This window comes from Gopherus flavomarginatus, chromosome 25 (genome assembly GCF_025201925.1).
Source record: "Gopherus flavomarginatus isolate rGopFla2 chromosome 25, rGopFla2.mat.asm, whole genome shotgun sequence".
NCBI lineage: Eukaryota > Metazoa > Chordata > Testudines > Testudinidae > Gopherus > Gopherus flavomarginatus.
In genome coordinates, this window is record NC_066641.1 from 87,975 (window position 1) to 113,009 (window position 25,035).

Genomic DNA, 25,035 nt, shown 5'->3' on the forward strand with positions numbered 1-25,035 from the left:
CTTCTGTCACCAGCTGTGGTCCTACAGTGCTCAGTGCTCTGCGTTGTGGCCTCAAGAGCCATGGATGCAAGCTGAGTTACGATGACCTTTTCCTTGTCCCCATGTTTCTTAGGTGCCTCCTTCTGACACTTGTCAGAAAAAATGACCGGTTTCTTTTGGAAGCATCTGCACTGCAAGGCAGAGGCAGTCTTCTCTGCTTCCTCGAAAGATTGACCAAAAGGTGGAAAGAGCAGACACATTTGGAAGGCACCACTGGGTGCTTCATCTCTAACCTCCACTTTACCTGGCAGGTGCCTTGGCCAGCTTAGCCACGGTGCTGCTCTCTGGGACTTTTCTCTGAGCTGCTCCATTTCTCATCAATGACAATCAAAAGGAAGGTGACATGGCCTCTGTGTGTGGACATCCCCAGTGAACCCCAAGGACGTGTGGCGCAGGCTCTCGTGTTGCAGCAATTGCAGTTGAAGCAATCGCCAGGCTAATGCCAGTCACAGCAGCCTTTTCATCAACTCCAGGCTTGTGATTTGATTCTTTCCAATGCTTCTCTCCAAAGAAGCCTTTTCCTTAGCAAGCAGTTACTTGGATACCAAGGGAGGTCTCTTCTGTTTCCTAGAAAGACAGGAAAATGTGAGCAGAGGAGACAGAAGCCGTACAACAAGGCACCACTGGGAGTTGAACCCAGGATCTCCTGTTTACTAGGCAGGTGCTTTAGCCAGCTAAGCCATGGTGCCTGCCTCGAGAAAGTGTTTGCAACTGTTCCATTTGATGGCCCAGGACAACACCTGCAAATTCCAAAATACAGCCCTTCCCAATTTCCCTCAAGACTTGTAGACTTTGAGATGTCTGGCTCTCTGTGCACAGAAAGCCACAGCTGAGTTGACAGAGGGCTTCTAACATGTGCTTCTCCCACCAGCCACTGTGATCGTATACTGGTTAGTGATCTGTGTTTCAGTCGCAGCAACCTCGGCTCAGTTCTGAGTCATGGTAACCTTTCCTTCAGCTCTAGACTTCTCATTTGCCACTTTCCAAGTGTGGTGGGGTGACTGCCCCAAACAATCAGGAAAAAAATTAAGGCAGCCTTGCAGAGGCGGTGCAGAATCCAGCCAGTCAGGAAAGGGCTTATTGGGAGAGCCAATCAGGAGAAGGCTTGCTGGAGCAGCCCATATATAAAGGGCTGCTCAGCACAGCAAGTCAGTCACTCCTTGGAGTTTGAGGAGGGAGGATTGGCTGCGGAGAAGGAGAAGGAGAAGGAGGGGTACCATGGTCAGAGTAGTGCTGGGTGGGTAAGGGGAGCATGAGTGACCTCCTGGCTGATTACTGCCAGACTGAGGCCCTTATACAAAGGTGGAGGAAGGTGCTAGGTCTGTGGGGAAGTGGTCCAGGGAAACAGATGGTGAGGGTTGGAGGTGCACCCCTTTTGCCTCAGTCGCCACTGACACAGGTGGCTACACCCTGGACTGCAGCTGGCCACTGAGGCAAGTGTCTGGGTGAAGGACAGCTGCCCCCTGGAAGCGGGGAGAGAACTGAGTGGGGCACAGCCAGAGGGCTCTGTCCATAAGAGGACATTGAAGTCCTGAGAGCGATATGGGTCCTAATGATAGAACAGATGGCAGCCAGATGCCACTGGATGAAGGTGCACTGGTGGAGCAGACCTAATCGCCAGGATGGCCAACAGGAGGCACTGCAGTGGTGAGACATGCCCCCTGGCACCAAGACTTAGCTGCAAGGAAGGCTCTCTCTGTCTTGAACCACCACTTAGAAGGATTCTGATGACAGGTCTTTTCTTTCTTATGAAGAGATACGAAAAAGGAGCCAACAGACACATTAGGTTCAGCAAGGAAGAACTGTCAGGCCAAGCCAAGATTTCCTGGTTACTAGGAAGGCTCTTCAATCAGCTCTTCCCAAAGACCACTATCCAGAGGCCTTTTAACAGTTACTGCAGTTGTTCACCACAAAAGAGACAAAGAGATGCCAAAATAGAGTTCTCCACTGCCTGCAGCCATCAAGCTACCAGGAGTTCTGTGCACAGAGAGGCCCCTGCTGGTGAAAAAAGGCTTTGGTAGAGACTCTTCTGACTCCAGCCGTGATCATATAGCATTTAGCACTCTGTGTTGTGGCTTCAGCATCCACAGATGCAAGTTCAATTAGGAGATCTTTTTCTTGTCTCCACATTTGCCTAGTGACTCCTTTCAACACTTGTCACCAAAAAGACCTGTTTCTTTTGCAAGCAATGTACAGCTAGGCAAAGGCAGTCTTCTCCATTTCCTCAAAAGATCACCAAGCTGTGAGGAGAGGAGGCACATTCAGCCAGGCACCACTGGATGCTGAATCTCCTCTTTATTCAGCACCTGTCTGTGAAGGAGATAAATCTACACTGTGTAGAGGTCAATAAAAGGAGAGTCACCTTGCTTGTTAGGCTCAGAGACACTGTCAATCAATTGATTACAATAGAATACATAGGTTTTTCATGGGTGGGGGAAAGTGACAGGGTAGGCAGTTCCACACCCCGAGATAGGTTTTGCAGCAAGACAAGATAGCACATTAGCCAGTGGCTAGCAGGTTACATAATGTCTCCGCCTATAGTCTCAAGTTAGCAGGTTAACATTTACTGAATACTTTGATAAAATGTTATTAGTATAAAATATCTATGTTGAATTCTGATTTGAGGTCCATAGAAATGGAGCAACTCTTTTTCATGGTCCAACAGGTACATTCGTAGGTGTTAAAGCAAAGAAACAGTGAAAGTATATGGCAATAAAGATTGTTTTCTGTCTGTCTAAAGGCAAGGCATTGGTCCCTTGGAAGGGAGGTGGAAGGATGCCATATTTTATACTGACGTGCCAACTTTTCATAAATTCAAGGTTGGATGTGTGGGAAGAACATCTCCCTACAGAATAATCAAACACAATAGGAACAGGGATTCTTTGTTCAATCTGCAACTTTGAATAAGACATGATTACTTAGTTCTTAGCTCCAACTCCTGGCAATTTGCTGACCAGGCCTATCTTAGCAAGCAAGGCTTTCTGTTTACCCCAGCTTTCTCTTAGCTGATCACTATTTGCTAGGCCTCTGCTCCCTTGAACATATTCTGGACTTTGGGTCTGGAAAAGAGCTGGCACGATCCATAGACCAGGTTGTTATATAAACTGCACATGGATTTTAACCTTTCACACCCAGTAATGGCAAAGTTTTTGGTTCAGGTTCGTAGCAGTGATGGAATAAACTGCAGGTTCAAATCAAGTCTCTGGAGTCCATCCACAGCTGGGATGGGTCATTCAGTCCTTTGTAGAGAGCTTCAGTCTGTAGCAAAGTCCCTCCAGAGGTATGAAGCAGGATTGAAGACAAGATGAAGACGAGGCATCAGCTTTTTATAGTCTCTTGCCATGTGGTCTTTGCTTTCTTTGTCCCAAGGACACTCTATCCAGCACGTGGCATACTAAAAAACCTTAAAGTTCTGTCCATAGGCAGGTCCCTGCATACCTTACCTTCTCTCAGTGGGTCAGTTGCATAACTTGTGGTCCTTAATGAGCCATCAAGCAGGCTAGGCAGAACTGACACCAACTTGTCTGGCTGGAGTGTTCCCGGGAAGCGTAGCACAAGTTTGAAATATGGGCAGCATAGAGCCAATATTCATAACGTCAACAACAAAAATGATACACATGTAGAGATAGCATCATTATAATCAGCCAATCAGAACCTCTCCATACACCTCTTACACGACAACATTTCTAAAATATTGGCTGCAAATATAGAACAGTGGTCGCAACGGTGATCTATAGAGTTACAGATTATGTCAATAACATCACAGGAGGTGACACAGCATCAGTGAGACTGATACTGAAATATTGCCTCCAGTTTTGGTGTCCTCATTTGAAAAAGATGTTGTGAAATTGGAGCTGGGGCAGCAAAGAGCCACCAATGTTCTGAGGGCTGGAGAAAAATGCCTTCTAGTGAGCTATTGAAAGAGCTCAACCTGTTTAGCTTATCAAAAGAAGATTGAAAGGTGACTTCATTGAAGTGCTTTAATGGAGAGAAAAGATTGGCTATTAAAGGGCTCCTTAATCTAGCAGAGAAAAGCATAACAAGACCCAATGGCTGGAAGGTGAAAAGAGACAAATTCATATTACACTTAAGGCACAAATAAGCAACAGGGAGGATGATTCGCAACAGGGAGGATGATTCACCACAGGAACAAGCTACCAAGGAAAGTGGTGGATTCACCATCTCCTGATGTCATTCAATGAAGACTAGATGCCTTTGTGGAATGTGTTTGCCCCAAAAGTAGCTATTGTGTCATACAGGAGGCCTGTGATATGCAGGGGGTCAGATTAGATGCTCTAATGGTCTCTTCAGGGCATAAAGTTGACTAATTTCTGAAAAACGGAGTGTAGCATTGGAAGCAGCATCTGATGTTTTCCTGTCTAGCTGGCTTGCTTCCGAGAACGAACGCTCCTTGAGTGGGGTGACCACAGGGAATAGCTCAAACCTCCAAAGTTCCTGGCCAGGGGCAGGACATTAGCACAGCAAGGGAGGGATGTGGCAGTGACATCACAAACGCCTTTTGCAGGACCTCAGACTATTGGTCAAAGGTGGTGGGGAGGTGGTGACCTCACAGAGAGATGCTGACATCAGTCAGGCAGGACAGGGGCGAAGGGCCAGGGAAACCTCAGAGATCCCTGTGGCTTTGCTTCAGCAAGTCTCCTTCTCCAGGTCTCTCTTTGAGGACTGAGAAAGTATTTGGGTTCAGGTATGTGAGCACCAGGAGGAACTTCTTTCCAGTTTTCTCCTTCCCTTTTCCTGCTTTTACTAGAAAACAGCTGTCCCTGTTTAGAAGGTAAGAGCCTCCTTGAGGTTTGAAACCTGTTTAGTCTGATCCATCTGGTGACAGATGAATTCTAGGCATGGAAAACACGAGCTTAAGGCGGCAGAATTTTATTCTGCACCTGGGATTTTATCCCTTAGAATCACTGGGAACATTAGGGTTTTTCTGTTTTGTTTCACCTTTTCCTCCATCCCTCCCTCCCTCCTTTCTCTTCTTCTCTTGCTTTTGGTGTCTCCTGTGTGTGTGTGTGTGTGTGTGTGTGTGTTGCGGGGGAGTGCTCGGCAGATCCCACTATGGGAGGTCCACCCAAAAATGCGGGGCTGAAATAGTGCTTGGGCAGTGATCCCCACCAATGACCTGGCCATCCTTTGGGCTCTCTGGTGAGAACCCTCAGCCTCTCATCCTCAGTCTCTACCCTGACTGCCTGAGCAGGGGCTTATTGACAGGGAGGAGACTCAGGTCCTTGTTGTTCTCTTTGAAAACCAAGTAAATAAGTCATAACCACTTATATGTTTGATGAATTTTGCTGCTTCTCTGCATTAACGGTCTCTGAGCAATTCACGATTCTCTCTAACATTGCAGTTCTCCTCAAATACTTGCTGAATAATTACTGTGCACTGTTGTTGATCTGGAGCTCATCTGAGAGCACTTTACTCAGGTCATTCAATGTCTGAAATTCAAGATCCGATGGTTAGTTTGAACATCAGGGCTCTTGGGTCCTACTCCCAACTCTGCCACTGGCTGGCTGTGTGACCTAAGACAAGTCAATTCTCCTTTCTCAGCCTTAGCTTCTCCCTCTTTCAAGTAGGGATAATAATGATCCGCTCCTACCTACCTTACGGTATGTGGAGGCAGGACTGGCTCTAGGTTTTTTGCTGCCCCAAGCAAAAAAAAATTTGTCTGTCCCCCCATCCCCCTGCTGCCGGAGCCCTGGGCACTCCCCCAACCCCGCACCCCCTGCCTACCCAGCTCTGGGCCTCCCCCCACCCCTCTGCTGACCCACCCCTGGGCTCTACCCCCTGACCCTCAACCCCCCTGCTGCCCCAGCCCTGGGCTCTAACCCCTGACCCTCACTCCCCTGCCATCCCAGCACTGGGCTCTCCTCCCCACACCATGACCCCCTGCCAAGCCAGCCCTGGGCTCTTACACACATACACCCCATGCTACCCCAGCTCTGGGATCTCCCCCCGCCAGTGCTCCCCCACCCACACACCCCCTGCCGCCCCAGTCCTGGGCTCTGCCCCCTCCACCTGCACCCCCTGCCGCCCCAGCCCTGGGCTCCTCCCCCCCACCTGCACCCTTCTTCTGCCCCAGCCCTGGGTCACTGGTAACTTGCTCCCAGGGCGGGTCATTCAGCAGGAATTTCGGATGTGCACAAAACACAGACAGGATTGGTTCCCACATGGTTACAGAGCTGCAGTAAAGTGGAACAATTTTCAGCTTGTGCGATTGGAACATATCTGGATGCATATTGTAAGACTGTCCTCCATAAATGAGGAAAAGTTGAGGTGCCTTTATTATTCTTTCTTCCACTCTTCGTTTGTATGGGGAATTTGCCAGTGCAATATCACTGTCTTCCTTTTAAACAAACAAAAAGGCAATGGCTGTTGAAAATAGCAATTCCAGTCCTAAAAACCTCTGGGAAGCATTTCTTGCTCAATTTTATCCTACTTTTTCTACAGGAAATTACAGTGGATCAGTATATTTGTTTTGGGAGAAATGAAGTACCAGCTGCCCAAACTGAGCTTGAGCACTCCTGAATTTTGAGGTGTTCAGATCTGGAAGGCAGGTGCTAGATTCCCTTTCTGAATATTAGCTAAATCTGGAAAGGAAAAGTCAATTTCTGCTTCCATGGCTCAGAAGTGGAAATCCTCCTACGTGCCTGGTACTGTATCTAAAGCTGCCCAGGTCCAGTAGAGCTTCCCCTCCCTTACTTTGCATTTTAAATTCTAGTGGGACCCACATAGGTCCCTTGCTAGGCTTCAGATAGAGAGCGGCACTGTCCATTTAGTCCACCCAATTCCTTCTTTGGGGGCTGCAAGGTGAGGTCACACCAGTGTCCCTAGGCCAGTCTGGGGATATCTTCTGAAGGGGGTATCTGGGCCAAAGCCTTCTACTTATTGGGCACATTTGTTCCCCATTCACAGTGCCACCCTGCTCTATCCGTGAGCTCTCCATTCACAGCAAGCTGCAGCATCAGGTTTCACCTACCATACTCCCTTCTCCTCCCTTCCCTGTTGATAGCAGCCAAGGGAATGCTGGGAAATGTAGTTCTTTTCCTGCTCCAGGGCTGGCTCTATAGGCAGGGAGCTAACCAAGGAACTACAGCTCCCAAGGCCCTCTGTTGGTTCTCAGCTCCCAGGCTTCAGAGTATCAGCTGTGTTAGTCTGTATCCGCAAAGAACAGCAGTACTTGTGGCACCTTAGAGCCTAACAAATTTATTTCAGCATGAGCTTTCCTGAGCTACAGCTCACTTCTTCGGATGCACAGAATGGAACACACAGACAGGAGATATTTATACATACAGAGAACAAGAAAAGGTGGAAGTATGGATACCAACAGGAAGAGTCTTATCAATTGAGATGAGCTATCATCAGCAGGAGAGAAAAAAAACCTTTTGAAGTGATAATTAAGATGACCTATAGAAGATTTGAGGAGAACTTAACATAAGGAAATAGATTCAATTAATGTAATGACCCAACAGTTCCCAGTCTCTGTTTAAGCCTGAGTTAATTGTATCTAATTTGCATATTAATTCGAGTTCAGCAGTCTCTCTTTGGAGTCTGTTTTTGAAGTTTTTTTGTTACAAAATTGCCACCTTCAAGTCTATCACTGAGTAGTTAGAGAGGTTGAAGTGTTCTCCCACTGGTTTTTGAATGTTATGATTCCTGATGTCAGATTTGTGTCCATTTATTCTTTTGCGTAGAGACTGTCCGGTTTGGCCAATGTACATGTCAGAGGGGCATTGCTGGCACATGATGGCATATATCACGTTGGTAGATGTGCAGGTGAACGAGCCCCTGATGGCGTGGTTGATGTGATTAGATCCTATGATAGTGTCACTTGTATAGATATGTGAACAGAGCTGGCATCGGGCTTTGTTGCAAGGATAGGTTTCTAGGTTAGGGTGTATGGTGTATGGTGTGCGGTTGCTGGTGAGTATTTGCTTCAGGTTGGGAAGCTGTCTATAAGCGAGGACTGGCCTGTCTCCTAAGATCTGTGAGAGTGAGGGATCATCTTTCAGGATAGGTTGTAGATCTTTGATGATGTGCTGGAGAGGTTTTAGTTGGGGGCTGTAGGTGATGACTGGTGGCGTTCTCTTATTTTCTTTGTTGGGCCTGTCCTGTAGTAGGTGGCTTCTGGGTACCCTTCTGTCTCTTTCAATCTGTTTTCTCACTTCAGTGGTGGGTATTGTAGTTTTAAGAATGCTTGATAGAGATCTTGTAGGTGTTTCTCTCTGTCTGAGGGATTGGAGCATATACGGTTGTATCTTAGCGCTTGGCCGTAGACAATGGATCATGTGGTGTGTCCTGGATGGAAGCTGGAGGCATTTAGGTAAGTATAGCGGTCAGTGAGTTTCCACTATAGGGTGGTGTTTATGTGACCATCGCATAGCACAGTAGTGTCTAGGAAATGGACTGCTTGTGTGGATTGGTCTAGGCTGAGGTTGAGGTTGGAAGGAAATTGTTAAAATCACGGTGCAATTCCTTGAGGGCTTCTTTTCCATGGGTCCAGATGATGAAGATGTCATCAATGCAGCTCAAGTAGAGAAGGGGCGTTAGGGAACGAGAGCTAAGGAAGCGTTGTTCTAAGTCAGTCATAAAGATGTTGGCATACTGTGGGGCCATGCGGGTACCCATAGCAGTGCCGCTGACTTGAAGGTATATATTGTCCCCAAATGTGAAATAGTTGTGGGTGAGGACAAAGTCACAAAGTTCAGCCACCAGGATAGCCATGATATTATCGAGGATACTGTTCCTGACGGCTTGTAGTCCATCTTTGTATGGAATGTTGGTGTAGAGGGCTTCTACCTCCATAGTGGCCAGGATGGTGTTTTCTGGAAGATCATTGATGGATTGTAGTTTCCTCAGGAAGTCAGTGGTATCTCGAAGATGGCTAGGAGTGCTGATAGCATAGGGCCTGAGGAGATAGTCCACATAGCCAGACAATCCTGCTGTTAAGGTGCCAATGCTTGAGATGATGGGGCATCCAGGATTTCCAGGTTTATGGATCTTGGGTAGCAAATAGAATACACCTGGTCAGGGTTCTAGCCATGTCTCTGCACAGATCTGTTCCTGTGCTTTTTCAGGGAGTTTTTTGAGCAGATGGTGTAGTTTCTTTTGGTAATCATCAGTGGGATCAGAGGGTAATGGCCTGTAGAATGTGGAGTTAGAGAGCTGCCTAGCAGCCTCTTGTTCATATTCCGACCTATTCATGGTGACGACAGCACCTCCTTTGTCAGCCTTTTTGATTATGATGTCGGAGTTGTTCTTGAGGCTGTTGATGGCATTGTGTTCAGTACGGCTTAGGTTATGGAGCAAGTGATGCTGTTTTCCACAATTTCAGCCTGTGCACGTTGACGGAAGCAATCTATGTAGAAGTCCAGTCTGTTGTTTCGACCCTCCAGAGGAGTCCATGCAGAATCCTTTTTATTATAACGTTGGTAGGAAGGATTCTGTGGGTTAGTATGTTGTCCAGAGGTGAGTTGGAAGTATTCTTTGAGTCAGAGATGACGAAAGTAGGATTCTAGGTCACTGCTCCCAGGCTGGATCCTTCTTAGCAGCTGCCCCTGCAAATGGGCTGCCCCAAGTACCTGCTTGCTTTGCTGGTGCCTAGAGCCACCCCTGGGACCGACACATGTTTGTTTTCATCCTCTGAGTCAGAAAAACCACAAAAGCCTCTTCTTTTGTACTGGGGCAGGCAAAAATAAGGTGACACTAAATTATTCTGATTGCTAAAAGCAGGTTTAGGGAGTTGTGTATTTTTGAAAAAAAAATAATATCCTTCTAACTAACAGCATGAGATAAAAAAAGAACACAGACAAACCTTGTCAGTAAGGGCTAATGTCCTAAATGAGAAATCAGCAGGGGTTTGTAGCTGGGGGAGCGTACAGTCTGAATGTGTATGACCTGACCCGAGCCCACACCCCGATATAGCTGTAGGGCTTGGCACTCTCTCTCTGCATTGGTGTGGTGGCTGAGTGGTTAACCAAGCAGTGACAATTCAAGGAGGTTCCCTGAGTCGGTTTCACTCCTCAGGAGATTCTGCACAATAAAAATTCTGTGCACAATAATTTACAATTATGCAAATTTTATTTGCCAATAAATAAATGTGGAGGCTCCAGCATGGCAGTGGGGAAGCAGAGGCTCTTGGATGCCCAGAGGTGGGATATCACCCTGCAGCCCCCTCTCCCTTCCAGGGAAACAGACTCTGTGGTGAGGCTGCACCTCTCTGCTGCCTACTCCAGGAGCTCCCAAAAGACTCCCCAGAACTGCTCATGAGGGGTGCATGACCACTCTTGTGGCTTCCCTTTGTTTCCCCATCAGAAAGCCTGAGCAGCTGGCCCCGATTGATTTGAAAGGGCCCGGGGGTTCTTGCCACCACTACCGGCAGCACAGTGGGGCTAAAGCAGATTCCTGCCCACGCTCGCTTCACACGGCGCACCACTCCCAGAAGCATCTGGCACGTCCCTGCGGCCCCTGTGAGGTGTGTCTCTTGCATGCTGCCCCTGCCCCAAGTGCCAACTCTGCCATTGGAACTGCGGCAATGGGAGCTGCAGGGGTGGTGCCTGTGGGCAGTGGTGCCAGGGGACTCCCCCAGCCTCCTCCATGTAGGATTTGTGCCAGAGGGGGGTGTGGGTCACTTTCAGGAGCTGCCTGAGATAGGTGCCACATCCCAACCCCCTGCTCCAGCCCAGAACCTGCACCTCATGCACTGAAAATCCCTCCCAGAGCCTGCCACTGCCCCCCTTGCACCCCAACCCCCTGCCCCAGCCCAGATTCCGCACCCCATCCACACCCAAACTCCATCCTGGAGCCTGCCACCGCCCCCTCCCTCCCCCCCCCGCTTTGTTGGCAGTTTTGTTCCATTGGCTGGGGAAACACCACAACATTAAAGAAACCAACGGTACCAAGTCCTGCAGCGTCACCTGTGGGGTTTCCCCAAGAGCATCCATGCTGAGGAGCCAGTCAGCATGTGACTGTATGACCGGATCAAACGACAGCTGGCCAAGTTCCAGGAGATGAGGCTGCAGCTGGCCGATATGAGCGGGAGCACTGAGTGAAGGGAGAGGCAGCTCCCCTAACATTTTTGTGGCCTGCAGGAAATGGAGACAGAGCAGGGGGATGCGGGGACTCAGGGCAGGACCTGCGGATCTGATAGTGCAGGACCAGAGTCGATGGAGGAGGAGAGAGAGTCCCGCAAGAGGAAGCTGCTAGTGGGAAGCAATAAGTGCAGGGTACAAACCAGCCAGCTGAGAGTCACAGGGATCTAGAAAATGAAATGGCAGCAGGTCCCATGGTGTAATGGGCAGCACTCAGGACTTTGGATCCTGGGTTTAAATCTCAGTGGGACCTCCTGGAGCAATTCTGGTTTCCTGCAAAGCCATGGAGCTCAATGTGTTGGCTCCCCTCCCTCAGGGTGAAATAGAGTGAGTTTTTTCCCTCCTGCTGGGTGACTGATGCCCACTGGAGATAGGTCTTTGGTCTGGCAAGTTCAATGGGCTGGCTGCTATAGGTGGGGATCCTTGAACTTAACACTCTGGCTGGAGAGCCCTGCGGGTTGACCATATGGTTGTTTCTCACTGCTTCACCTGATGTCCACAACTTTGGTCCCTGCAGCTGCCACACTCTTCCTCTTGCCCACATGACATTCAAAGGAAGGAGTGCCACGGCCAGGCTTCATAGTCAGGGCTAGGCAGGAAGGAGGAAGAGTCCCAGGCTGGAGCCCAACACATCTTTCCTGCTCTGGGCACCTAGAGCAGAGGCGGCTGGTGCTGACAGCTCCAAGGGAAGGTTTATAAGCCACAGACCCACCAAGGGCAGGGCAAGAGGAGGATATAACCATGCCTATGTGTGGCCAGCAGACAGCCACAAAGGCACCCGGCCAGCCTGCTCCATGCCATGCCAAACCCCCACTGAAGGCCACCCACAGACCAGCATTCATTCTGTGGCCAGCATCACAAGGTGGTTGGAAAGCAGGTGGGGCCTCTGACCGTTCCTACTCAAAGGGCTCCTTTTGGTGGTGGGGCAGGAGATATTTCCCCCAAGAGGCTCTTTCCCAGCTGCTGAGAAGTACAGAAGTACCCGGTGTTTGCTCTTGCGGTGAAAGGGGTTAATACGTTTAGGCGGCCTGGCTAGCTCATCTGGCAGCACCTCTGGCTCTTACTCTGAAGGTTGAAATTACAGTTCCCTGTCTGGGTGCTTGGGGCTCCTCTTCAACAATACAACACACAATCTGCATAAGCCCCCACCCAGTAACCTGGGGAAACTAACCCTGGCCACTGGGTGCCTCTAAGAGGCGATACTTTCCCCACTCACACGCACTGAGTGTAGAAAAGAAACTTTAAGAAAAAGGAGGAAACTCACCTTGTAATAACTTGGGAAAACACCACAATGAGGATTCATAACACAACACTATGAGCAAAACACCTACCCACAGCCCGCTGGGCAGTGCCCTTTTGGCCCGGGATCTTAAATCCAGACACCAAAAGCTCTGTGGATGTGCCCCTCTTTTCACTGCACCTCACCCACAGCTGCTGTCCTGGGTCAATGAAAACCCAGAGTTCACCTCTCACCTCCTGGCGGGAAAGTCCCTTTCTCCCTCTGCTGTCTGGCCACATTGCTGGCCACTTGCCGTTTCACCCTGTCACCGCTCTGTTCTCCATCCTCTCTCCTCTGGGATGTCTTGTGGTCCCACCAGGAGTGGAACAGGCTCCCTAAAAGCAGGGCCACCCAGAGGATTCGGAGGCCTGGGGCAAAGCAGGGGAGTGGACATAAAAAAAGGAGCCACCTGCTGTGACGCTTGTACTCACTGGGCGGTGTCCAAGTCTTCAGTGGCAGCAGGTCTTTCACTCACTCCGCATCTTCGGCAGCACTGAAGGACCCACCGCGGAAGTGCATCCAAAGATCTGGACCGCTGCCGGGTGAGTAAAATTTAAAAAGGCGCCTCTAGCCAGGGAAGGAATTCTCGGCCAGGGCTTGCGGGGCCCCTGTGGGGCCAGGGGCAAATTGCCCCACTTGCCCCCCCAGGGTGACCCTGCCTAAAAGTGGTTGTCACCAGAGCCCAAACAGTAGCCCCACCCCTTCCACTCAAGGCCATGCCCCTGCCCCCCCTTGTCTCCAAGGCCCCCCTCCTATGCTGTCTCATTCCCCAAGACCCCTCCTCCAGCTCACTGCTCTCCGTCCCCTCTCCCCGTCATTCGCCCTTACGGTCATTACAAAGTGGTAAGGCAGAGCCCTCCCATTTTGAAAAGTCCTGGGGTGTTGTTCCCCCCTGTTCAGGCACCCCTGGGGCCCTGCACTTCACACAGCTCTCCCTGATTTCAGCTGTTAGTAAGGGAGCCTCACTGCTAGTGCAAACTGGGTAGTTTGTTGCATGAGAGACACTGTCCCAAAGCAGGACTAATGCTTAGACCTGGTGATCAGTGATTTCAGATCTTTTGGTCTGCAGCAAGACTCTACACTGAGTCTCAGTCAGCTCTGTTATTACACAGGGACGAACAAAAGGGTCAAATGGTGCCTGGAACCCTTCAGAAAAATCCACCCCACCGAGTACAACACTTGTCGTTACCTGCTCTCAACTCTGCTGAGAATGTTTTGGGGTCACTCCTCACCTTTATCAACCTAGGGGTCTTGGAAAGTGTTAATTAAAAGGTCCTGTAGTGGTGCAATTGGTTAGTGCCTAGTGTTTCTAGAACAGTGCTGAGAGGAGCTGTGCTGAGGTTGTGAGTTCAAACCTCACCTGGAGTACTGGTTTTCATTAACCACATGGCATCACCCCCTCTTTTGGCTCTGTGGAATGTAGAATTCCAGCCCAGGGGAGCCTGAGAAGGGGAGGAATCAATAATGCCCCCTTCAATTATTACCTCTTCTCCAGAGTGCAGGTCAGAATCTATAATCCTTTCTCCCCCACCAGCCCCTGTGCCAGGATCTCTCTAGCAGAGCCTGGAGTCCACCATGGCATCTGTACTATTGACTAAGATTAAGTGTTAGGGACAAAACACTCAAATCCCACCTGGTGCGGGGAGCCAGGTTTGCGCTTCAAATTCTGTCGTTGGTGCATTTCCAGGTCTGGGAATGTCCCACAACAGCATTTAATGGGAAGCTGCCTGCAGAACAGTTACACTGCACAGAGCTCCTGTGGAGGAGGGGTGGGAATTAATAACATTTGAGGATCATTTGGGAAATGAGCCTGTGCTGACAAAGTTTGTCTCTGTTCATATGTCACCTTCAGGTGTTATGTTGAGGGATCTTTAGTATATTTTTGTGAGGTTAATAACTATCTCCTCAACTTTATTTACTCAACTTAAAAATTGGTGTCACTTGATTTTTGCATCCCCTTGTGAAAATACAACTGACACATGTGGCTTTCTACAGGGGGTCATGATGTTAAAGTTGGGGAATTCAATCTCTGTACTTCTGGAGGGAGTGTTTCTTTTTTACAGCTGACTCACTTCCAGGCACACTGGGCTGTTAGCTGCACCCACTGTCCTTGCCAGGGACCCCTGCTGAACCTGGGCTGCTGCCGTGCTGGGGTGACTCTGCAGGGGGAGAAGCTACTGTGGAGCAATGTAGAACAGGTGCAGGAAGGAGACAAGGTCACTACTCACATTCTGAACTGGATTTCAAGTCCATTGCCTTAACCACTCGGCCACAACTACTTGATGTGCAATTGTTTCACAACACGATAATTCTGTTCTCACTGAATTGTCACTTCAAATTGTTTGCTCAGACCAGCTTCCCCAGCACACTTATGGCTGCACATCACTGTAAATGTGTCCTTGGCTGAACAGCGAGAGTTCCTGCCCATTTCCCTTTTGGCTGGAGCAGGATTAGAGTGTGTTTGTGTTAAAGACATTGCTGTAGATTGTTGTTCATTCCCCACTCTGACAATTCAGACAGTCGTTTTTCTATTCAGATATCCAGCACATCACTCCAATAGCCAGGGGCAGGATTTCTCTGGGGCACTGAAATATTTCAGGGAGTTGGTGTGTGAACTCAGCCTTGCACTACACCCTTGATGTTTCCTGGATTAACAACAGCAGCAGAAAGAAAGAGCTGAGCCAATATCTCCCTGTCAGGGATGCAGGTGCCACGTCCCCTCTGTCTGACCATCGTCATTGCAGGAGAGAAGGGTTCACTGGAATTGAATGCCCTGACTCAGACAAGAGACACAGGGAGGTTTTGCTGTTCACGGATTTGTGCAAAGGAAATTGTGTCTCTGTGTGAAACTGAGGAGGGAAATGAAACGTCCGCATGGTGGCCCAATGCTCTAGGGAATGTGGGTAAAGGACTCGGGCTGAGAAATGATTTAACAGGGGTTTGTTTCAATGTATTGCCCTGATTAAAATCTATGGCTAAAATCTATGGCTAAAAGGCAGCCATTGTTGTTAGTACTTATATCCATGTAAAGACACCCCAGTGGGTGTCAAGTCCATTGCCTTCACCAGGGGCAGTCAATTATTTTATCAAGATATAAATTTCTTGGTCAAGGCCTAGACTCCAGAGAAAACAATACACTGCTGATAAGAAGAAGTACATAAAAATATTTTGCAGCCACCATGGGCATAACTATGATGTGTCATGTTTCACTCTTTATATCTGGTGTCACCTCCTTTCCCTTTAGCCTTGTAGTTGACCAAGGGCAAAGCTGAACATCTCCTCAGATACCAGGGAGTGTTTATGTCCATCCCTGCGAGCTACACAAGGGTTTGATGTTGCTGCTTTCAGTCCTCTGGCTCTGCCAGGATAAGGAACAATTCAGGCTGTCACTGAACTGAAGGAGGAAGATCAGTTTTTGACAGGGAGAGGGACGCCTCCTCTTAAAGGTGTTTGTCTGGCTGGTAGTCCTGGTTCCCAGGTCTTGTCCGTGGGGCTCCAGCAGTTTTGGGACTGGGTCACTCCCTTGGCCCCACCTGCCACCCCCAGGCTTTCCCCCTAAGGGGCCCTGGCAGTGCAGCGGAGCTGAGCAGTGTCTGCCTGCTCGCTCCAGTGGCTGCCGGCCCCTCCCAGAGTCTGCATGCCCTCCTTCTACACCCCCTTAGCCCCCAAACTCCCTCCCACAGCCTGCACGCCCCTCCACACATGCCTGCCCCCAACTCCCTCCCACAGCCTGCACCTCCTCCCTCCACACACCCCCTTCTGCCTGCCCCCAAACTCCCTCCCAGAGCCTGCACCCCCACCACTCCTCCTGTTCCCCCTACCCACTGCCCCAGCCCAGAGCCTGCACCCAGCACCCAAACTCTCAGAGCCATAACAAGGAATTTTTGTGCCCAAGGCAAGGGCCGGCTCCAGGCTCTTTGGCGGCAGGTCCCTGAGTCCCTGTCGGAGGGAAGGACGTGCTGCCCAATTGCCTCCACCGCTTCATTCATCCTTCGGCGGCAATTTGGCAGCGGGTGCCTGAGTCCCTCTTGGAGAGAAGGACCCACTGCCAAATTGCTGCCGAAGAAGCAGTAGCGGTAGAGCTGCCACCGAAGTGCCACTGACCGTGGTAGAGCTGCGCCCCTCCACTTTGTGCGCCCAAGGCAAGTACCTCACTCGCCTCTCCCTTGCTAAGGCGCTGCAAACTCCATCCCAGAGCCTGCACCCCAGAACTCCTCCCCCACCCAAACTCCTTCCCAGAGACCAGCCTCTCACCCCTTCTGCACCCAAATTCCATCCCAGAGCCTGCACCCCAGAACTCCTCCCCCACCCAAACTCCCTCGCAGAGACCAGCCTCTCACCCCTTCTGCACCCAAACTCCCCCCAGAGCCTGCACCCCTCCTGCACCCCAGTCCCCAGCCCCAGCCCAAGGCCTGAACCCTAGACCTCCTTCCCCCCACCCAAACTCCCTCCCAGAGCCTTAGGCAGGTGTGAGGTGGAGTTTTGAAGGGCAGATTCTGGGAGGTATGAGTGACATTATTGGCCCACTGGGAGAACTGGAGGACTGGCACTGGCCCTAAGGTAAATTGTGGTTGAGACCCTGCTTTAAGGGATTGGAGCAATGCTGGAGAGACTGATGGGCATGGAGCTGGGGAGCTGTGTGTGCTCCAAGGAGAGTTGTTGTTGTGCTCTGGTGACACAGAGCAGGGGTGGGGAGTTTGTAAGCTGTGGTGTTTGTATAGAGATAAAGTTACTAACCTCCAGGTTCAAAGCTGTTCCTACTGTAAGCTGTACATAACACTCTTTGTTGAGCGTATAGATCAGTGGTTGAATGTTTCCCTGCAGGGTAATGGCTTCCTAGTTCCAATCCAAGTGATTCCCTTTAAAAACTTTTTCAAATGAAAATCGATTTCCAGACCCATCTCCAGTATATTCAGGAGTTTGCTGAATTGGGAGTGGGTGGGGGGTGGCTTGAAATGAATTGAAACACTCAGCATTTTCCTGTGCAAATGTATAAAAACCTAGCAGAGCTGTCCAGCAGCTGAAATCAGTTCCAGGCCTCAGCGTCTCTAAGAGGGACACTCTGTATCTGAGGCATGTGGGACACCTCTGGGATGATGACAGGTGAAAAAATGCTGGATTCAATGAAAGATGAGACCATAGGAGGGGAAGGTGAACAGCAGCACCACACAGGGTCATAACACTGAGACACGGGGCTTCACTGTCACTGCCCCTGTGTTTTCCATCATTTATAACCCCCTCCCCCACACACTGTCACACACAACCTTCTCCCCTTGAGCCCAATCCAACCCTCCCTCTCTCCCACACACACTCCATGGGACACAGCCTCTCGGTGACTCACCCAGATGGGGGCTTGTCTCTGCATCTCCCCAACAGGGGAGCAGAGAGCCGAAAGGGCCACAGGAGACCAATGGAGCTAGGCAGGACTAGAAAAGACTTCCCTTCCCTTTCCTTCTCTCCTCTTGAGTTCTGTTAATCTCACCCATGGGACGTTCCAGCACCTAGTGGGCTCAAAGCACCAACCTTCCCCTCAGCAATGGAAGGGGGAACCAGCTCTATCACTCAGAAGGAGACTCCCCACCTCTGCTATTGCCATTCTGCAGCCATTAATATGGATTTGGTTTAGCTAATGCAACTCCCTCAATCCCTAATCCATCCATGAATCAAGGAGACAAGATCCTCAGCTAGGCACCAAAGGTGCAGTGGGTGAGTGCACAGGATTTATAGTAGCTAGTGCTGAGTGGAATGATACTGAAGTTATGAGTTCAAACCTCACCTGAAGCACTAGTTTTCTTTAAGCAAATGGCTTCTGCCAATCATTTTGTCCTGCAGAAAATACAATTCCAGCTCAGAAGACACCGAGGTCCCCTTGCTTTACAGAGAGCAGGGCAGATTCCACAGATCTATCAGGTTCTGCTCTCCACCAGCCGCCTGTGTCAGAAGGGGTCAGGCAGAGCCCAGAGCACTGCCCCTGACTCCCCCTCAGTCTTTGCTCCCCAAACCACCTGTGTGCTGACCCTCTTCGCTGTGAGACTCAAACCCTGCCTGGCTTTCTGTATGTTGATGTGGTTTTTGTCTGTCTCACTGATGGGCATATGGGTCCTGTGTGATTTTGGTGGATGCCTGGCATAGTTTTGGGTGCGTGTGTGTATGATTTCTGCATGCAGATTGGTTTTTTGCTTAGTATTTTTTTGGTATGTGGTTTTTATGCTTTCACAAAACTTGTTGTGGGCTTTTGCTGTATTTTTTGGTGTGGATTTGTTCTTTCTATATTTTGTGTGGCTTTCCCTTATGTGTATATGGCTCTGTGCGCTGTGTGGGTTTGTTTTTTGTTATGTCTGTGTGGGCCTGTGCAGTGTGTGATTTTCTCTTTCTCTCTGTGTGTTTGTCTCTCTGTTTGTATCTTCATGTGTAAATTCACTGGAACTTTTCAAAATGTCCACAGCTTTGCCAATTTTCACCAGGAATTTTTCTCCATTAACAAATTCTCACGTGTTCCCTACCAGTTGGTGACCATTGCCCCGGGGCACGTCAGTCTCAGGGGCCTGATTTCCCATTGACCCTTCTCCCTTCTATTGGGACTGGGAACGAGCCAACCAAAAACCCCACTAAGTTTTAGTAAAGGGCCAACAATCCCTTACATGAGCCAGCCCTGTGAGGGTCACCAAAGGCCAGAAAAGGAAGCACAAGCTGGTCCCATGGTGTAATGGGCAGCACTCAGAACTCTGAATCCTGCAATCTGAGTTCAAATGTCAGTGGGACCTTTATTAGTTTTTGATAAAGCCCTGGAGCTCAAAGTGCTCAATTTCCCTGTCTCTAGTTGTTTAAGAGTGAGTTTTTTCCGTCCTGCTGAGTGACTCACACCCACTGGAACCAGGTCTTTGGTTGAGATGGCTGCAATGGATTGGGGTGTAGAAGCGGCTATGGCTGCCTGTAGTCCTGTGGTTTGACCTGGTGGTTGGGATTCTTGCTGCTTCACCTGATGCCCACAAGTTTGGCCCTTGTGCTTGCTGCCACACCTTTCCTCTGGCCCACACAGTGCTTGAAGAAAGGAGTGTCAGGGCCGGGATTAATAGTCAGGGCTTGGCAGGAGGGAGGTGGAGCCCAACCTGGAGCCCCTCACACCTTCCCTCCTCCGGACACCTAGTGCTGAGGTGGCTGGTGCTGACACCTCCAAGGGAAGGTTTATAAGCCAGAGAACAACTGAAGGCGGGGCAAGAGGAGAGGGGGGCCCATGCCTATGCATGGCCAGCAGACAGCCACAAAGACCCCCGGCCAGGCTGCTCCCTGCCATGCCAAACGCCCACTGAAAGCAACCCACAAACCAGCATGCAGGGCAGCTGGTGATGCTCTGTGGCCAACATCAGAAGAAGGTAGGAAAGCAGGGCCAGCCCCCATGGTGGGGCCTCTGTCTGTTCCCACTCACAGTGCTCACTTTTGCAGTGAGGCAGAAGTTTTTACACCAAGAGGCTTTTCCCCAGCTGGCAAGAAGCAGAGAAACACCCAGGCTCCCAAGGTGCTATTTACCAACCCCCTCAAGCACAGGGGCAGGTGCACACTTGGAAGAGGGAAACTGCTCTACATGCCAGCCCGGGCAGCCGCCCATTATCTTTGGCAAGTCAGGAATGGCAAGGTCTTGACTGGAAGCACCTGCCGCTCATGTCCCAGCCTTTGTGACACCCAACCCCCAACTCCTTCCCAGGGCTCTAGCTGAAGGCAGAGCATTGGTCTGAGCGGCCAAGAAGAGGTTCCAACCCTGAAGGGAGCAGGACTTTCAGCACGAAGGTAAAACTGCAGCAACACAACCATGAAGAGACTTAAACCCTCAATCTCCTGATTTGAAGTCAGACATCTTATCCATTAGGCCAGGGAAGAAAAGCCCCTCCAAACACTTCTTTAGAAAAGGCAGACACTGTGTTTCTCAGGTCTTCTACTGAGTGGGGCTGAGACTCTCTGGGCACAAGAAATAGAGTTCCCAGTGACACGTGAGAATTAATTCTATGGAGCCAGGTGCAGGACTTTGGCAGGGAGGCTCAGGCATGGGGGATTGGGGTGCAGTGGACGGGCTGGCTGTCTAGGTGAGTAGATTTAGTGACCCTCAGGTGCAGGAGAGAGGAAGAGAAGGAGGAATTGGCAGTGGCCGTGGAGAAGAAGAGGAGGGGTGGAGGCTCCTAGCAAGCCTGGCTTGCTCAGTCAGTAGAGCATCAGGCTCTTAATGGGAGGAGCCAGGGTTTGAGCTGCTGTCCAAGGACTCAGCTTTTAAGTTGCCTTGTGTGCCAGGAGCCAAATGATTCCTGGTGGTTCCCAGAGCCATGTGTGGTACAGAGAGGCTGAGACTTGTGGCACTTGCTCTGCGGCAGGGATCCTGGCAGCTCAGACTCAGGGAAGGCTTCTGCGCGCAGAGGTGCTGACTTTGAGAGTTCCCGGGCAGGGCTCAAGGCCTGCTCCACCACAGGCCCTGCCCCCAAACCATCAAATCTCTTCCTACCCGACCCTGCCCTACTTCTTTCTCTCCTCACTCCTCCAGCACACCCCATCAATGGCCAGCGGGAGGCGCTGAAGGAGAAGAGGAGGAGCTTATCAGCCAGGCCTGCTAGCAGGTGGGAGGGGCAGGAGCAGAGATGGCTGCTAGGCACCTTTTTTTTTTTTCTCTCTCTGTTGGTTCTGCAGCCCTGTAGCACGCATGGAGTCACTGACTTTGCTCCTTTCGCACGCTAGAGAGAGGAGCAGAACCAGGGCTATGATTGATCTATGGGGCACTAGGTGAGTGCCAGAGGCTTCAGGTGCTGAGAAGTGGTGTCCCAGGAATCCCTATGAAAGGAGCAGAACAGGATTTCCTTGGGGTGGGGAGAGAATTGAGAGTGTCTCAGGGGGTTGTAGAGAGGTATTGCCCGGGTTAGAGAGTAGCTAAAACACAGGCTTCACTGTGAGCAGGATTTGAACCTGCACAAGGAAACCCTATTGGATTTCAACTCCAACACCTTAACCACTCAACCATCACAGCTGTGAGCACAAAATTGCCCCACTGCCAGATAAACTGGTAAAGAATCACAATGCCCAAGTGTGAAGTCATCTGAACTACAGAATTCCCACAGCAAACCTGGCTCCCAAAGCACAGGGGGGATTTTGGGTTTGTTCTCTTTGCTTAGCCATGCGCAGTCGCACAGAGAGCGTGTTTAAAAGTCTCCCCTCCCACAGAGCGGGAATGGGAAATGATTCTCAACTTGAAGCTTGATGTGATTGAGAATGTCTGGGCCACAGGGCCAGTGACTGATCTTTGCTATAGAAACCAGTGACACACGGAACTAGGCTAAAGAAAATGTTTCCTGGAGTCAGTAACTGGAATAGCAGCAGTATTGTGCAGAGAAATGTCTCACAAGAGGGGTCAGCGCATTGGTGGTTCGGTAGCAGAAGTCACAGATACGGTGGGGGAGGTCTGTGGATCGGGAGTGTGGGGCACTGGCAGAGCAGTGAGAGGGGAGCCCAGGGCTGGGATAACAGGGGCTGTGGGTCAGGACAAGCAGTTCTGCGCAGAGTGTTCAGAGGTGCCCTGTATCTGCCCTTTCTCTGCACCGTCCCTGCTCTCAGAATGCACCACACCCTGGACTGAACTCTTCCCCTGAAGGCTGAACTGGTTTCGTTTGCTGTGATCCTGTTGGATGGGCGGGGGGGGAAGTGACAGTCCCAGCCCAGAGCCAATGCCCCACTGTCACCCAGCATCCTTGGCCTTGGATCCACCCAGCCTAGTAGAGAACTCAGCAGGGCAGGTCAGCCAGGAGCTGTGCCCTGCCAGGCGCTCAGGGGCATCTACCCTGCAGCTGGGAGATCTCCCCAGCGTGGTCCATGGGAGCTCACGCACTAATGGGGTAGCGGCAGCAGCTGCGTGGTGGGTTGGGCTGGTGACCCGGGTCCATCTCCTGGGGTCGGCTGGGTTCATGCTCAGGCGACTGGCCCCTGTCACCGGCCGAGCCCCCCAGCCACACTGCTGCTGTTAGCGCACTAGCCTGGGGTGGAAGCTGCTGGCTGGTTGGACCCTGAGGGTGGATCAGGCACTAGGGGAAACCCTCCGGCCTGGAGATTCGTTGCCGAGATTCCTGGGAGCTGCCCATCCCCATGGCTTGTGTGGCTGTCCCCCGGGTCCCAGCAATGGCTCTGGAGGGTGGCTCGCGTCACCTGGGAGGATGTGATCCAGGCAGGGGGCAGCCGGGGGGTCTGACTTACTGATAAAATTGGTCTCTTCACTCCATGGTGCTCGGTAGCCTGGGTCAGCACCGACACCTCCCAGGAACAGGTCGGGGTTGGGTGGGCTTAGAATTTCCCTCCAAAGCGATTTTAGGGTCTAATCCTGCAAGTCCCCCATGTACCCATTACAGGATGGCTCCAGGCACCTCACTCGATCCAGTGCTGGCGTGTACAGCAGAGAATTGGAAGCAGCAAATCGAGGGGTCATATGAAGAGACTAGAAATACAAGAAGTTACTTTTGAAAGGAGAAAAGAAAAAGACGACATTCCCAAGCTGTTTAATAGGGCGAACTGCCCCTTGCAGGCTGCGAAGGGAAATCTCAGGGGTTGTGTTCACCTGTTCCCAGGGCTGTGTCCTCAAGACAGATTTGTGGGAGAAAGGAAATCACCACCGAGAGAGGAGTTGGGCTCAGGGTGGATTTTTCTGCTTTGGCAGGAAATTTAGGATCTGGGACTGGAGCCTTAAAGAGGGAGCGGGTGAAGGCTCCCCTCTGCTTTCAGGCTGAAGGAATCCTGGGTTTGGTCAGTCCATCCGGGGGGTCACATCGCTCCCAGGCAAAGAGAGGAGGAGAACTCCTCTCACAATGACACATGCGGATCCTGGAGAAGAAGAAAGAGATAAGAGACTAACAGCAGGTGAAGGTGACTGAGGAGGGGAATCCCTTGTGCATGTTACAGAACACTTGGGCAGCTGTGGCCATTCAAACACATTGAGCTTTACTAACGAGCAAGGCCAGACTGCTTTGACTTGGAGAAGGGTTTAGGTGTCATAATGGACAAACAACTCAGCATGAAATCCCCGTGTGATGCTGTGGTCGTCCTTGGATGTATGGACAGGAGAACAGTGACTAGATATAGGGCACTAGTGTTATCTCTGTGTACAACATTGGTCAGACCAACACTGGACTTTTCAGCACAGTCGTCCTGGCCATATTTTAAGATGAAGAATGAAAAATTGGACAGGGGGGCAGAGAAGAGAAAAAAAAAGTGCTGAAAGGTTGCCTTCCAGTGCGAGACAAGAGCTCAGTCTGTTCAGTCTATCACAGAGAAGACCAAGAGGTCACTTGATGAGAGTGTGTAAATCACCTCCCAAAGAGAAAATTCTGGGTACTGAAGGGTTCTTTAACCTAGCAGCAAAAGGCAGAACAAGAACCAGTGGCTGGAAGTTAATGGCAGAGAAACTAAAATGAGAAATAAGGGACACATTTGCAATCGGGTGATTAAACATTGGAACAAAGTACCCAAGGCAATGATGGATTCTCCACCTCACATGGGGCTGGCAAGAGGGGACAGGTGGGGCTGAAGAAAGTGCTCTCGGGTGAGATAGAACACCATTTCTCTCCGGTGCTTGGCTGGTGGCCTTGCTCTCATGCTCAGGGTCTCCCTGATCTCCATTGCTGGGGTTAGGAAGGAATTTCCCCCAGCTCACACTGGCAGGGATGTTGGAGTTTTTGTCATCCTCTGCAGCATGGGGCACAAGTCACTTGCCCGGATTAGCTGGGTACATCTCACCAAACCAATTCCAGTGCAGGGGCCTCCAGTTTTGGTACTCCTCTGCCTCTCCTATGCTCCGTCTGTAGCACACAACGGGATATTCTCCTAAAGGCTGGAATATTTTGGTTTAATCCTGGTGATTGGGCTAAGTGCAGGGGTGACTTTGTGGCCTGTCACGTGCATGGGGGTTAGAGAGGATTATTTAGTTGTCTTGACTGGCCTTAAAATCTAGACATGGATGTTCTGACTACAATGTTGCAGTGCCTGACCCGTGGTCTCTTCAGCCCCCAAGGGCCTCGTTCCAATCGAATTCCAGACCAGTATTCAGAGACAGGCAGCTGCAGCACAAGGCAATGGGGGCTGGTGGGAGTCACTTTGGGGCTGTCACTAGACACAGAAAACAGAACCTCTCCCAATATCCCAACTGCTGCCCATCGGGACATCTGGCCGTAGAGGAGCTGGGTCAGCGCCCCCCGTGGAAGGAATCGGGGGGATGGAAACCCCCAGGATGGGGAGTTGTGTGTTTCAGCCGTGTTAGTATCACTTAAACACATGCACAGTACCCACAAGCAGAGCCAGTTCATGCTGTAAAACCCCCAGACCCACGAGGGACGTGTTAATCTCAGCACAAGTTCTGCTTTAACCCATTAGAAATAACCCTGTAATTATTGTGGCGTCTCAGTGCCAGAGGAAGCCAAACCCCTGAGCTGTCAGTAGAGGGCCAGGTGTAGCATCACTGGACACTGTCAGTGCTTCAGCAGCGAGGCCTTGTACGTGCTGGCCCTGGTGGCTCAGACACATGGCTAGGGAAAGGGGAAGGTTACACACATCCCCAGCCGGAGCCCTCACCCCTTCCTGCACCCCAACCCCCTGCCCAGC

The 25,035-nt window shown here is 50.7% G+C and overlaps 2 non-coding genes across 2 annotated transcripts; both read right to left on the reverse strand.

Moving 5' to 3' along the window:
• Positions 1-654: 654 nt before the first annotated feature.
• TRNAT-AGU (transfer RNA threonine (anticodon AGU)) lies at positions 655-728 on the reverse strand. Its single transcript has one exon. It is a non-coding gene; the product is annotated as a tRNA-Thr (tRNA).
• A 20,614-nt stretch (positions 729-21,342) lies between these two features.
• Positions 21,343-21,424, reverse strand: TRNAS-UGA (transfer RNA serine (anticodon UGA)). The gene has a single exon. It is a non-coding gene; the product is annotated as a tRNA-Ser (tRNA).
• Positions 21,425-25,035: the final 3,611 nt, after the last annotated feature.